Source organism: Anser anser (assembly GCF_964211835.1).
Source record: "Anser anser genome assembly, chromosome: 4".
In the NCBI taxonomy this organism is placed as follows: Eukaryota; Metazoa; Chordata; class Aves; order Anseriformes; family Anatidae; genus Anser; species Anser anser.
The window spans coordinates 73,429,267-73,444,478 of record NC_139724.1 but is presented as its reverse complement, the minus strand read 5'-3'; the positions used below and the strand labels follow the sequence as shown (position 1 = coordinate 73,444,478).

General features: G+C 36.8%; 1 long non-coding RNA gene across 1 annotated transcript; it reads right to left on the bottom strand.

Moving 5' to 3' along the window:
- Nucleotides 1-390: 390 nt before the first annotated feature.
- On the bottom strand, nucleotides 391-14,909 carry LOC310898563. Its single transcript, XR_014583430.1, has 4 exons — nucleotides 14,771-14,909; nucleotides 7,581-7,700; nucleotides 6,461-6,580; nucleotides 391-5,752 (listed from the first exon to the last, which is right to left on the bottom strand). It is a non-coding gene; the product is annotated as an uncharacterized lncRNA (long non-coding RNA).
- Between the last annotated feature and the right edge of the window lie 303 nt (nucleotides 14,910-15,212).

The window sequence follows — 15,212 nt, the reverse complement described above, 5'->3', positions numbered from 1 at the left end:
CTACTTCCAGTAACCATCAAGGGGAAAAGAAAGTTCAATATGGGGCACAAATTCAAAGCATGAATATAGATAGCAAGCATTGTGAAGGGTTTTGAAGCAAGCACTTGAAAGCAGCATAGGAAAAGAGCAAGAGCCCAGTGGACCGTATCTTGATTTCTTTCCCTGTGACAAAAAAGCAACATATAACCCAAAGGCTACTGAAAGAGCATTCCTTGTTTCACTGGAACACTCCCTGGCAGGTCCTGCATTTAAGAAGTTCTTTAATTCATTCTTTCAAAGAATTCCACACCCATTTGCTACAATTTTGTTCTGTAATAACATAGGCTTTAAGCGGGAGGTATTCATACCCCTGATGCATTATTCATTATAATCAGGCCCCTGCCACACTTGAGCTGTCTGCTCCAATATGCTCCATTTTTGATATGCACCTGTAAGGTTTAAAGTTTCAGCTTTCATTACAGCTGCTTTTCCCATGTTGATCCATGTCATACAAGAAACTCTTGCCTTCAGATTTTGTACCATCTTAACAAGAATAATTCATTTTTCTTTTTCTGCTATCATTCCTATTTTCTCTTAGTAAGTCTTATATTCTTTTTTGTGTAGATTACTAAACGTCGTATTCTTTATTATACAACATATAGTACATTTTCATTAGTATCACTACAAATTAACATCAATGCATATTTCCCATTATTCTTCCTTCAGCAGAACATTCTTTCTTCTCCTCCTTATTTGCTTTCAGTTATTGTTTTCACAGATCCAGTTATGCCACTGGGTTTTAGCAAATCCCACTCTTTATTTAACAGTCTGAAGGGAGATTTAAAATCCTACCCTGACATTAAGTTATAAAGTAAGGAAGGAAATGTAGTCAATTAATAATGAAGCAGAAAATTGCTTACTGAGCACCGTGCAGTTTTATCCTTGGAGCGAGCAGTGCATATTCCACTACAAAAAGCAGTTTCTTGTGTCTATAAAACATTTGTTACAGGCATTTATACAGTTTAAATAACAAACAACTGAAAATACAATATGAGCTCATGAATGCTGAAATGATGAAAGATAGCTACTCTGTTAAAATTGTTAGCAGCACAGCAGTATATGATAGTAATCTTATTGTGAATAAAACTGAACCTGATTAAATTCTTGTCTCTTTGCCTTTTTATTACAAAATGGAATCATCATCTCTTAATATCTACAATCTACAATTGTTCCCACTCTGGTCTGTTTTTTAAAGAACAGGATAGACTATGGATAAAATAATCTTTGAAAAGTAGCCTAAGTGCCATCTGTGATAAAGGTTTCTTATGTGCTACTTTGTAGTGTTTTTGGTTTTTTTTGTGTGTGTTTTTTTTTCAAATTACTTGCATTATGGTAGCACTATGGATAGATATCCAGGCTCTTAAAAGCCTCCCAAAGTGTTTGGTGCTATAAAATAATGAATAGAGACACAACTCTGGACTCCTCTCCAATTCATTCCATTTGATGAGTTCAAATGACGTTGGGAGTACCTTTACAAACCTAACCCCAGTTTACGCTATATATTCTTCAAAATTAATGTGTACTTAAAAGTTACTCACAGTAAAGGAGCAGTAAAAAATAAAAATTATATGTATATATACATATATAATACATATACACAGCATTTTTTAGTGAGTTGCATTTTCAGTTTCTAACTTTAAAGCAGGGGAAAAATAAAAGGATCGGTTACACATTTTCATCAAGACTTGGTATTGTGTTTGTTTGACTTGCTTAGGAGAAAAATATTAAAATCAACAACTGACATCTACTTGAAATTAATATTTTCCCTACTTATTCATACCTATATGGCCTAATCCTGAGATGATATAACACAGTTTAGTTACATGAAAATTAATAAGAATAACCTGGTTTTAAGAAACAGGAGAGTTAGCTTTGTGAAATTGTGTGTTTTGCCTTTTCTGACTACATCTTTCCATGCTCTTAAAGACACATCACACTCAGAAAAAAATGACTTCAAATGCTTCACCCATTTACTGTTATTTCACCCTCTAACCAACAAATTGTGTAAGCAAAAGTGTGTTTTACAATTCCTAGCCTTACTTCCTATCAGAAAGTCAGGTTCTGTTCTTTTTTTGTGTATGTATAATCTTTGGTAACAAATATTCTGCTATACAAATTTTATTCTTACTTTCATTCAGACAACCATCCTGCCCACAACAGATTTAAAATGGAGTAACACTAAACAGAATTTTTCTATCAGGTTGGAATTGAGTGTTTCTGCAGATGTTTCATGAAAAAGAAAATGATCTCAGTTAAATTTCATTGTTGTGTAGTCCAGGTAGGTCTAACTGTAGAAAAAGAAAGAGATAAAACTAATTTTTCTAGCCAAAAGATATTTCCCAAGCCACTAGCATCTGTCAATCCGTGCCTGCTTATCACATTTGTGTAGCTCCCTGTGTGGTAAAAACTAAACGCTTCCTTGCATTAAAGATATTTTTACTAAAGATTTAAAATTTAGAAATACTTGTATTTCTACTGATTTTTTTTTATTTATTTATTTAATAGGAAAAAATAAATTCTGCTCAGGATTTCTAAGAATCACACCAGGCTTTTCAGAACAGCCAGGAAAATGGTCCCACACTTTCAGCAAGCAAAGTTTAATTAATTAACAGAAGTAATTTTAAAATATATGCAAATAATCAGCCATTGGAAATAGTTGTAAGGAAAAAGAAGGAAGCAAATCAAAAGTATCTTGACTCCTTCAGTCAAGTCTGTATACCCTTTAAAAACAATTCACTCTTAATTACACATTAAACTCTTGGATGTAGTGAAGAAATGCCAGAGGAGAAAACCCTGACTTTTAATACTCTGGGTCAATAGAAATTATGACTACCCTCTTTTCTGGCCTTAAAATCTGCAATATTTTACATAACACTCTGTCCTATTACAAGAGAATCTGATTAGTTTAAGTTTCCTCATTAATTTTGACACAGTTCAGCTTTATGGCAATCCATATCGGAGCACTCTGGATTAGCTCTTTTGCAGGACCAGGCAGCATTTCAGAGAACATAGCCAGAGGCGAATTTTGAAGACTGCTCAATGCTATTACTTTGGGTATAACTCACAGACAATGTTAGACCACCATGGAAAAGCTGCAGTGGAGTCAAGCCAGAACTTGTGAATTAAAGTCCTTAGGCTTTTAATGTTTGAGATAAATATCTGCTTTAAGACATGGATCTAAACTCCCCTTTGATTTGTGCAATGGATTTGTCCTGCAGAAAACCATCAACTGACCCAGCATTCCTACCTACATTCATTTTCATCTTATAAGCCCAATGTATAGCATGCAGAATTAGGATTCACCAGATGTTGAACTCCAAGCTATTTCAATTATTACTGCTAAAATGAAAAGCAAGAGCAGAACATACATAGCCATAAAGCACTACAACTCCCACAAGCATCCTCCAAGCTTTAATTGAAATATCCAGCAATTACAGAATTCCAACAGAAGAGACTCTGAGAAATCAATGAATGCACCAACATCATTGTAATTTCTGAATGAGATAGGAGGTTAAGTGACACTGTTACTGTGCTAACATTAATCTCTAAATGTTCCAGCTTTCATGGAAAAATAGGTCAGAAAAAAAAAATAGGAACACACTACTTAGCCTGAGAAATACTGATTCAAAATCACAGTGAATAGTTTGAATTATATAATAGCTCCTAAATTTTATATTAATACTACAGAATTGCAATCATAAGTGTTTGACATTCATTGATTTTAAAATACCAGCCCAAGAAATGAAACTCCTGATCTGCAGAATACTCAGGAATCAAATGGTAGACATCATCTTTTTGATGATGTCTTTTGTATAGGGGAATTGTCAAGTAGAGCCCACCTTCCCCTGGGATTCTATAGCACTGAGCTCCCCTCCCTTTGTCTTGGTGGGATGTCCAAGAGCCCTGAGCCACATAGGCTAAGAAAACTGTTGGCACTGATGTGGAATGGCTGGGACTGATTGCTGGAAAATAAAGCTTCTGTACGCAGGCAACAAAAGGTAAGACAGAACTGGGCTTCAGCCAGTCCAACACGTAGTCCAGCATTTTAGTACAAACCCATTTCCACTGGCAGTTTATGCTCTTTCTGAAGGGCTTATCCTCAAGTGAAAGGCACACATTCTCAGCTGCCAACACTGCAGGGAGGACAACCTGGCAGCAACAGCTTCTTCAAAAAGATTTTGTAGAGCCTCTTTCTATGAGCCTTCAAAAATAAAAATAAATACATTTTTCTTCTTTAGTCATAGCTAACTATTGGACACTTTTACTGATGCTTGTGATTTTTGGAGCAAAGTAAAGTAGTCTTATGGTGATTTAGAGGACTCCAAATGTGGACAGGTCAATATGATTTTGATTATTGTATTTTAGTCTGATATATATGTCTCTAGTTTTTCTATCCAAGGAGAAATAAGTCAGAAGCAACACCCCCCACATTTTCCTTTTTCAGGCACAAAAAGGACAGGTAAATCCAAAAAAAAAAATCTCATCTGGACTTGGACATAGCATACTATTAGCCAGATCCCCTCCTCCAACCATTGCTATAGCTCATGTGCAATGAAAGCAATCTTGTGCTCGCCCACTCCTTCTGTGAGGACACTAGTCTGTATAAATGAAGCAATAGCAGAACAATCTCTTCTAATCTCTCTGCCTGCAGCCGGGGATGGGTGCCTCCTGTCCTGCTATGTACTATTAAGGTACCACCCTCCCTTGTTCAGTATATTTCTGTGTATATCAGGGAGAATTTAAATGGACAGGCATGAATCACAAAACAGTTAAGCTGGCTATAATCTTAACAATACACAGCAAGTGGATTGCATGCAGAGAGGTTTACTGGTACATTTTGAACAAGCTTAGGTAACAGAATCATGTGTATAGATTGCTTGTGAAGGAAAGGACACAAAAAAAAAAGGCAGCAAAACCTTCCTCCAAAACAACAATGACTAGTCCAAAATGAAATAAATCTCTTTGAGTTGACTGCACAGAATTTGGAGAGACTGGAAAAAAATATTCCTCAACTCAATAAACAAAAAGCATGCCCACATTTTCCAGAAACTGCAGCAGATCATTTCAAGAGTAGCTAATTGTCTTTGGACAGGATGTAATTCAATAATGTTGGAGGCCTGACAGGTAGTCCTAGTGCTAGCAAATTAAGAGCCTAGTAATTAGCAGTGACTAGGGAATCCACCCTCAGTGATCACTGAGAATATGTCCTGAAACAGCTCAGTCCTTTCCAGTGAACAAGAAAAGGAAAAAATATGGTTAAATTGCATTTTGTCATTGAATTGCTTTGTTACATAAAGCCTAAAGCCTCGAGCAGTCCCAAAACATATGGTGCTGAGAACCTTGTTCAAGAGTTTCATCTCCCCCTCATACCCAGTTCCTTGATAACTGCAGCTGTCAATCTGGCCTGGGTCCAGTGAGTCCAGGGCAGTGTTTTCCCAGGCTGAATCCATTGCAATGTTCACATCAAAGTCCCAGCATTGAACACAATCTCCTGTCGGCACCCTCCTTTTGTTCTGGAATTTTCTTAGGCACGTCTTGCAGCTTTAAGTAGCAATGCCAGTACAGATGGAAACGGCTGGGCTTCTCAAACTTTTCTGCATGCAGTCTGTTCTAGTGCTCAGGCAGTTCATAAAAATATGCCAGATGAATCCGGCTCTGTGATCATATTGTTAAACATGCCACTATAGTAAATAAGACTGAAGCTCCCGTTTTGCTGTGCATAATGTAAGGATAAAGTAATACAAGACTTAAAGGCTCCATCTACTTTCTAAAAAGAAAATTTCAAAGTGTTTCTTGTTCAAACCCCACAGTAAAATTCATATTAATTAATGGAGTAGACCTTGAATAATGTAAAAATCTTTATCAGACAGATGGAACTTTAAAGCTTTAAAGCATTAGTAGGTAAGGTCAATTTAATTTAAAATCTGTTTCCCAAGTAAAAATCCTTTCAATAATCAGAAATCACATTTCAACCCGTTACATCAAAGCAACTGCAGAGAGGTATTTTCATCACTGTAAATCAAAAATCTTGTCATTTTTGTATGATACCCTTGATAGCTCAAAACAATATTTTATATATGAAATGTATTATATATTTTTATATATAGATAAATGAAATTTATTTTTTATACTGTGTATGTCTGTGTGCCTAACAATCTTTTTACCTGTCTTAGAAACCACCTAGTTTCACTTATTAGCTCCAGGATCCTTATTTTATCCCACTTCCAGGGAAAATTTACAGGAAAGGGAGTCAAAACTTTAACTCCAGGGAAAAAGTGAAACATCCCAATATCACACCCCTTCTCAGAGATTATACAGTCCCTATTTAATGTACAAATACATGTTTTTGGTTCAGGTGTAGAACCTGGGTTCTACAGGAGGGCAGTACAGTACAAAGGAGGGCCTTTGTACTGTAACTTACCTTCTGCAAGTCACTCAGGATAACTGTTTTAAATTGAACTCTGAAGTACTGTTTGCGGTATGCAAGTGCCTCTGTACTTTCAGTGTTCCAAACCATATTGTAGTATGATTCCAGTTCCATCTGTAAAGCACAGAATAATATTTTTATTATTGTGTAGCAAAACTACAAACATACTTTTATGGCAAGGATCAGGGACAGATCTTCTGGAAGACACTAAAGGGAAAATATTCCAGACTCTATTCACCACCTCGTGAGATGATTTACCCAAGACCACATGATATGGTTGCAATGGTATAGTATCCCTATTGCCATTATAACTAGGATATGGGGGATCTGTTTCTAGTGTCCACCACTAGAGTCTGTCTTACACTCTTATCTATAAGGCATTATTGCATTCTATTATATTTTAGGGCATATTGTATTATGAACAGCAAACAATAAAAAAACTGTCAATATGAACATCTATTTAGTCTCTTTTCTTTTCCTAAGCACCTGTTTTTCAAACTTCCTTCTGAATAGTGCTGTCTATATCAAAAGTAAAAAGATTTTTGACTTATGCAAAGTTCAGACACAGTACCAGAAACAGCCTATTAAAATGAATGACTTATGATAAATGAAAGAATGTGATAAATGAACCATTTTATCAGTTTCTGATGTAGTCAAGTCTACTAGAATCTTCAAAAGCATTCAGAAAAAATGCTCACTGTTGTGTGAAATTTCTCTAATGAAATACCTTTAGATTGTCATCCCTTTATTACTCATACAGAGTGTTACCCAAAAGACAGTCCACCAAAATACATGGATTCTGGAAAAGAGTAAGATGGGTTCTCTCTGGTCTCATAAGTCAAATTAGAATTGCACTTGTATTAACCTAAAGCAGAGCAAGAAACAGAAATAGCCACATGTCGTTTGAGGCCATTTATGCTTGGGCCAGATTCTCAAACAGGAATTAATCACTATAATGACACACTGTGACAGAAGATTGCATTTTAACCCCAAAATAGATTGTGCTTCCTTACATTGAAATCAGAAAATATTTTTAATACTTACAAAATTCAGAGTCACATATTGTTTGTAATTGTTGTCTTTTCAGCTGAGGAAAAAATGGCATTTATCTCACCTGAAATTCAAGATCTGTTCAAAAATTTTCTAGACATCCATGCACAGTTGGTCTACAGGTTCTTCATAGGAAGTAACATCGCTTTGAGATCTCTGTCTAAATTCATTCCATGAATCATTCCTACAGAGGGAATTTAGGAGATAATCTCAGACAAGACAGTTGGTTGTGTATGGAACACTAAAGTTAGACAGGGTGGGATTGTTCTCATTCAGTATTCACCACCTGTAGAGTAGTTTATGAGTGACGTGGTCCCTTGAGTCCCTATAGTAGTCAACAGAGCAATTCTGGGACCTTCATCCCACCTCGAAGCAATCAGAGAATTACTCAAACGAATCACTCGAATGCTTTCTATTACTTTCTACTGATAACGAGAAGAGCTGAGGGTTACTACTAGATCAGGTGTAGACACCATACATTTGAAGAACCTGATATAAATCACACCACTGTTGACCAAAAATAAAACTCTGAAATACCTACCACAACTCCTACAATAAAATCCAGGGGTCTGTATCTGACCACAGAGTGGTTTTATGAAGCAGAAGCAAGATGTGGTGATGCATACATTCAGCATTTCTTTAATGACTTTTGCCATCAGTTTAATGACTGTTCTGAACTAAAGAACTTCACAAAGATTGCAAACGCAATGAGGCAATTAATACTTTACACTGAACAACTGTCTACAGAATTTGATTCCTTCAAATCTTTTCTATCTGGACCTGTACTTGCATTTGAACTTTATGAATCCAAAGGGAAATCTGGGTTTACTGGAGAAAAAGGCACCAATGCCACTGATCTCAGCAAGTAAATATGCAAAGAAGTTTTCGTTTCCCTGTTTTGCTGATGCACGGTCCAAGTTCCAGCACAGCATTAAGCAATGGTGAAATAAGGCACTACAATAACCAAGAAATATATAAACCTATTTGCATTTATGTGATTATCACCAATCTGTGCTGCTTTTATGTCTTTGCACATGGATCTGGAGTTCATTTTCTTTAAGGCAGCCTATATGGTGTGGTTTGGATTTGTGGCTAAAACCATGCTGATAACACCCCAGTATTTTAGCTGTTGTCAAACAGTCTTTGCACAGTGTCAAGGCTCTCTCTGGTTCTCATTCCATCCCCTCTGCAAGTTGGCTGCTGGTGAGCAAGAGGCTGGGGGAGGACAGAGGTGACAGCTGACCTGAATTGACCAAAGGGATGCTCCAGGCCATGGAACAGCAATAAAACTGGGGTTAGCCTTTCCGAAGTAGCCATTGTTTGGACTCTGGCTGGGCATTGGTCTGCTGGTGGGAGGTGGTGAGTAAGTGTCTTTGTATCACTTGTTTTTTTCCATATTTATTTCCCTTCAGTTTCTAAAACTGTCTTTATCTCAACTACCAAGTTTTTTCTGACTTTTGCTCTTCTGATTCTCTCCCCAGTCCTACTGCAGGAAGGAATGAGCAAGCATCCAAGGACGGGTGGCTCTTCTAATAACATTTCAAAAATAACAAAAAGAGTCCAGTCCATCACAGGAAATTCATATACCAGGCTGACCACTGACAGAACCAAGTAACACAGTTTGATTAATTATAGAAAGCTCAATTTACAGCAGAACTGGAGCTCTGCATAAGGGGAGTGCCACTGGAGTGCCAGTAAGTGCGGCTAACAGGATGGAGAAATTCACACCGTGGGTGGGACAGTCTCAAAAACATCCTCTCTTCAAAATGGAATAATTTAAAGAACAGAAGGTCAATATGAGAAACAATACATTTTTGTTCCCCTTCCCAAAATAATTTAAGACAGTCTTCAAAGCATTGAAATGCCAATAAAATCTTCATGCTTCGAGATTGGGATTCTTTTGGAGAGTGATTTTTAAAAGCATATAACAGATGCAAGGGTGCACAGTTCTTGGCAGATTTTGCCCCTCGATGCTTTAATGCAGTGCTCAGAAAATGCACTCAATAAACATCATCATAAAATACCTTTTGCAGTGTCTTACGAAAGTGTGTTGTCTTATGATCTGACTGTTCATTGTGGTAGTTGGATGAGACAGAAAGGAAAAAAAAAAAATGGATTTCAAAGGCTTTTTCTCTTCATGTGAGAGGTATAAAAAAAAAAAAATCCCTTCTGGGTGTTACTGCAGTTCTGCAGAACACAACTGTAGCAAGAAAAGCTGATAACACTGCGGTTAGTTCTCTTCGCTATGGCAGAGGATGAGAAGGTTCAAAGTATTACTCTGTCTCAGAAACCACAGCATCTACAGCTGAGGATCTCTGAACCACAGTGAACAGCTTCTTAATCCCCAGCTGGCTGTGCAAGTGCTGGCATACAAAGTCCCATGGATTATCGGACTATTGTCAAAACCCACCACACACACACACTCTCTGGCTTATATCCAGACCGTGGTAGTTTGCCTCATGCTGTAAAGAAACATCTTCTAAGGCACCTCATCAAAACCAGGCATTACTCAGGGCAATGTGAACAGCAGCACTGGGACCTGTGAATGAGCACGCTGGTATCGCAGCCACTGCAGGCACGGGCAGGTGTCCTGCCATCTATAGGTTTTCACACTAAGGCTGATGCCAAAGATCATTCATTCTTCCATGACATAAATACTGAGCAGCAGCATTAGCAGCTGGAGAGCCAATAGAAAAATCTGATTACTCTTCATCAGTAGTACAAATCTGACAGCATCCATGAAACTGAGCTAAGCCAAGCTTGTACCTTACAGTTTGCATCACAATCATAAAATCACAGCATAGCCCTCTTCTAACAATTGTTTATCTTTGTTTTGTTGTTGTAGCAGTTGTTTGTTTGTTTGCTTTTTCCTTTCCTTTCCTTTTTTCATTTGTTAGCAGCAAATACTGACAAGCCCTTGAACTGCTGCTGATGGCTCTGTATCTCTTCCCCATCTCACCCTGAGTTCTTGCCTTTGCAACTTTCTTGGCCTTAAGATGCACAGTGAAATCACACACTGTATGGAGAAAAAAAAAAAAAAAACACTCCATCCTGCCAATTTTAAATGTGCTATTTTTCCACTTCATTCAATATCACTTCGCTCATGTTAGGAATAACAAAGGACATAAATTCCAAGTTTATTTCCTGGATTATTCATTATTTTATACACTTTTCAGGTCCTTTCCTGATCCATTTTGATAACAAAAAAATCCCATCTGTTACATTTCTCTTTATATTAGTTATTATAGACTTTCTGTTGTTTGACTTCCTAGGAAAAGTGCTTTTGTTTCTGTCTCCTGTCTGGAAGAATCTCACCACTACATTGTGCTGAAGAGAACCAACCAAAGAAATCATTTCTATAATTGTCTGTATCTTGTAAAACGGATGCCATTAACCTCCTGTGATCTGCTGGACTCAGAAATGCACACTGCTTCTGTCAGACTTTTCACAGAAGTCTTCTGTTTTCAAAGTAATAAATCTCTGGAAGGGGGGGTCTGCTAGTTTTCACTGTCTTTGTTGTTGTTTTCCTTAAACATACTTTCTCTACTCTCACAAAGTGTCTTCTTTGGATTTTTTACTTGCCTTCAACGGTGATGGATCTGCTGATGAGCACAAAGCAAGGTGCAATTTCTTGTACATCATCAGCGGGTTGCAGCCCATTCCCGAAGCCCAGATTCCATAGCAGCAGAACACAGAAGATGGTGGCTCTTGAATCCAGATTAGATCAAACTTTAATGACCCCACAGAAGCTCCAAGATAAATGCAATTCCAATTCAGATTTCAGAGTATTTTTTCACCAGCTGAGCAAGAACATTAATTAATTAAGGACACAACATGGGCAAAAGCACCTGCTGAAATCAAAGCAATGTATATTGTTTCATCTACATAATGATTCTGATAAATTAAGAAACACATTCATCACTAGATGTTGGAAATTGGAACCCTACACCAAAATTCAGATGTCCTGCCTAGCTGTTGTTCCCTGAATGCTATGGATCTTTTAATTCTGATCTAGGACTCTTGCTCTGGAAGTCTACCTTTCAGTTAAACTAGAACCTTGAATATAAATCTCTTTTCACCTCTCAAAAGTTATGTTCTCAGATTGAAATATGATTTTTATTACCTCTCCTAAAGCATCTACAGAGTCATTAGAAAATAGTAACATTAACAGTAGCTGAGGAAGCTCTGAAGCTCCGGGAGTCACCTCAGTTTGGACATGCTGGTAACTAAGAGTGCCTCGGCATCATTCTGGAGGAGAGAGGATAGGAATAGCTATGTTATTAGATCTTTAGGCTATTTCAGTCATGCAAGCCTTTCAATCATAGAATCATCTAGACTGGAAAAGACCTAAAATATCATCAAGTCCATCAGTCCTTGTCAGACCCTGACAGTTTACCTGCCACCAGAAACCTAGTTTGGGGTTAAATTATGGCTCAGGAGTCACAGAGTGCTCCATTTTTCAGGAATTTAGGACTAATTATACTGATACTGAAAATCAAGAGGTTAATTCAGAGTAAAGAACACTAGAGGAATTGATAAGAAGCCTGTACTGACTAAAATAGTACCAACTAAAACCTTAAACCCAAATATCTACCTTCCAAATATTCTGAACAGAGCTGGAATATTCTGTGCAACCATTAGAAAAACTTTCTTCCAAAGTATGTGGACATGTTCCCCCTGGAGTGGCATGCCCTATATGAATTACTCTAGCTGAAAACCCGAAATATGGCTTTCATTTTCAGAGATGCTTTTGTAAACTCCATTTAGATCAAAGATTTTCATGGTGTGGTTTTTAGTGTTTTTTTTTTCCCTCCTTTAATTGAACAGACAAAACATATACCAATTAAGCTCATCTAACATTATAAAAATGTTTTTTATCTTCTGACATTTTACACAGATGAATGTCTTTGAGAAAACTCATAGAGGAGATTAGAATGGGACAAGTCCATGATATGTATAAATACATACAAAAAAGACAAAATAAAAGTGCTTGCAACTTCATGTAACTGTGCATTTATAGTTTCTAAATGCATAAGTGAGGGAGAAGATGTGGCTTCCCCTGAATATTGAAGAGAAGAAAAATCTGCTACTTCTCTAGAATGTTCACCAACTAATCAAAATTTCTTCACTACAAGTGGTATAAATGTAATATTTATTATTTAATGTGCCTATTTATTTGCTATGTATGCACATACATAATTTTTTCCTAATAAATTTGATTTATCTGTAAGTGCAAAGTGCAACTACTTCAAATTAGTTTGATCAAAGATCAGACATTCATTGCTGAGTAATGGAAACACTGCTAATAAAAATTCTACAGCTTCTGGCAGAGGCAGGGGGAGGAGGATGATAATGTCCTCAGAGATCAACTCCTAGCAGTCTTCTGTAGGGCCATTTACATGTAAAGAAGATATTTACAAGTTCACATAGGTGTTAGGAGAATTTGAAATACTGTGCTCAAATAAATAATAGCATTTGGTTTTCTGCATCAAGTCCTTTCAGGCTATTTAATATTGTTATTACTTTCATTGCACCCCCAGCTGAGATCAATACCTTTTTTTTGCTTAGATACTGTGCAACTGTTCAAACAAAGACAACCTCATTACACAGTATTTATAATGTAAATAGCAAGCTTCCAAGCCATTACTGGGTAGGATGGAAAAAAGCCTTTTTTTTTTTTTTTTGCTCCCCAGTGAAATCAGAATTATTCCTTTGTCACATTCTAAAGGGAAAGGATTCTTGCTGATGATTGATTTACTTTTCTGGATGGGCTCAGCTGCAGTTCACAGAGGTAGGTGCTTACTTTGTTTATTCATAAAACTTTCACTTCATAAAAATAGAAAATATTTGAGGGGAAATAAAGAATGGAATTTCATATAGAATAGAATCATTCAGGTTGGAAAAGACCTCCAAGATCATCTAGTCCAACCTTTAACCTAGTACTAACGTCCACCACTAAACCATGCTAAGTTTTACATCCACATGTTTCTTGAAGACCTCCAGGGATGGTGATTCAACCACTTCCCTGGGCAGCCTATTCCAATGCCACACAACTCCTTCAGTGATGAAAATTCTCCTAACATCCAACCTAAAAATGCTAAACATGGATCTAGCATAAAAGTGGTAGAGTTAGGAAAAGAAATGAGAGCTATAGATTCCTAATCAGCAGTACAGCTAGAATAAATTTTATGACTCTCTATCTGATTCATATACCAGCCGCTCATGGTAGGGTAGAACTCTTGTATGATATATAAAAGTTTCTTAAACATGTTAGATAGTTTTACCTGGATAGAACACTTTAGGGAAGTATATAAATACCCAACAGTCTCTAGAAAGGTCTCTTCCTCACACATGCATAACACTTACAGACCTTGTTATGTCAGCAGAATACCATTAGAAAGAATAAAATTGCATAACGAGATTAACTTGATGTTATTTGATGCTCCATCAATGAAAAAGAACACGGAGAGATTTCAGGTGAGTCTAACATGGAGCCCACAGATGCTCCTATCCACCTTTTCCTTAGAGGATTTCCTGCCTATATTCTAGCCTAACCTACTGACAGATTGCTGCCACATCCTCAAAAGGAAAAAAAAAAAAATAGAAAAAAAAAAAGCACTAATTTCAAATAAATAAACTTAGAATTTAAAGTATATGATTTAAAGAAAAAAAAAATCATTCTAAAAGCTTTGCTTACTGCCCACTTTATTTTTCACACACCACAAGCATCTATACCTCTTCATTTGGATACTAGTTTAAAAAATCTTTAGATCAATCTGACCAACAGAGAAAATATCACATGCGGCTCAAGCCTTTTAATGTTTATTTCTTCTGTCCTCATAATAGGTAGTGTGTGGTCTCCTAAACTAATTTCATGAATATCACAGTAAAAACAGCTGTTATCCCAAATGGCTTAAAGCTACCACACAGTTCATTCTACACCATTTTCCTCAGGGACTTGCAGTAAACTCATCTTGCCACCCTTATAACATCATAAAAATAATTTAAGGACTCTCAGATAATCAACCAAGTTACCAAGGACAGAGAGTTCTTAAAGGCTATTAGGATTTCAAACCCTCTACACAAGTTCTTACAAACTGTTAAACTGTTGTCATCCCCAATCTGCCAAATAAAGTAGGGAGTCTAGGATAGCATTTCTCAGCAAAGCCATAATACGAGGAGTCTGCATTTTCTTATTGGGGCAAAATTACCCACTGTTGAGGAGAAAACTTGTCTTCTATGTTTTCACAGTACCTGCTGTTAAAAATGTTCCTCTTGTCCAAATCATCTCTTGCCAGCATCCCCACATCCATAATTTTATCCAGAAAAGGCCTTAATCTCTACACTTATCTCACCCTAACAGACTCCTCCCTGACAAACCTCTCTCACCTGTGTTAGGATAATTGGTTAATATAAAGCATCCTCATGGGTGAAAAAAAAAAAATGGCTCACAGGGAGAACAGTTAAATCCACTTTTAAAATTCTGGATTTGACCTTCACCCTACATTTCCTTTTATTTTTGCTATTGTGAACAAAGACTTCAGGATGCTTACAATTGAACCAATCTTGCAAATACCTTCCCTAACCAACATCTGAGCAAGATAGGCAAATAGAGATTTGTAAAATTCATTGAAAAACATCCAAATTCCTAAATTTAATTGGAATCAGAAGAATCAGGGACCTGAGTATGTATTAA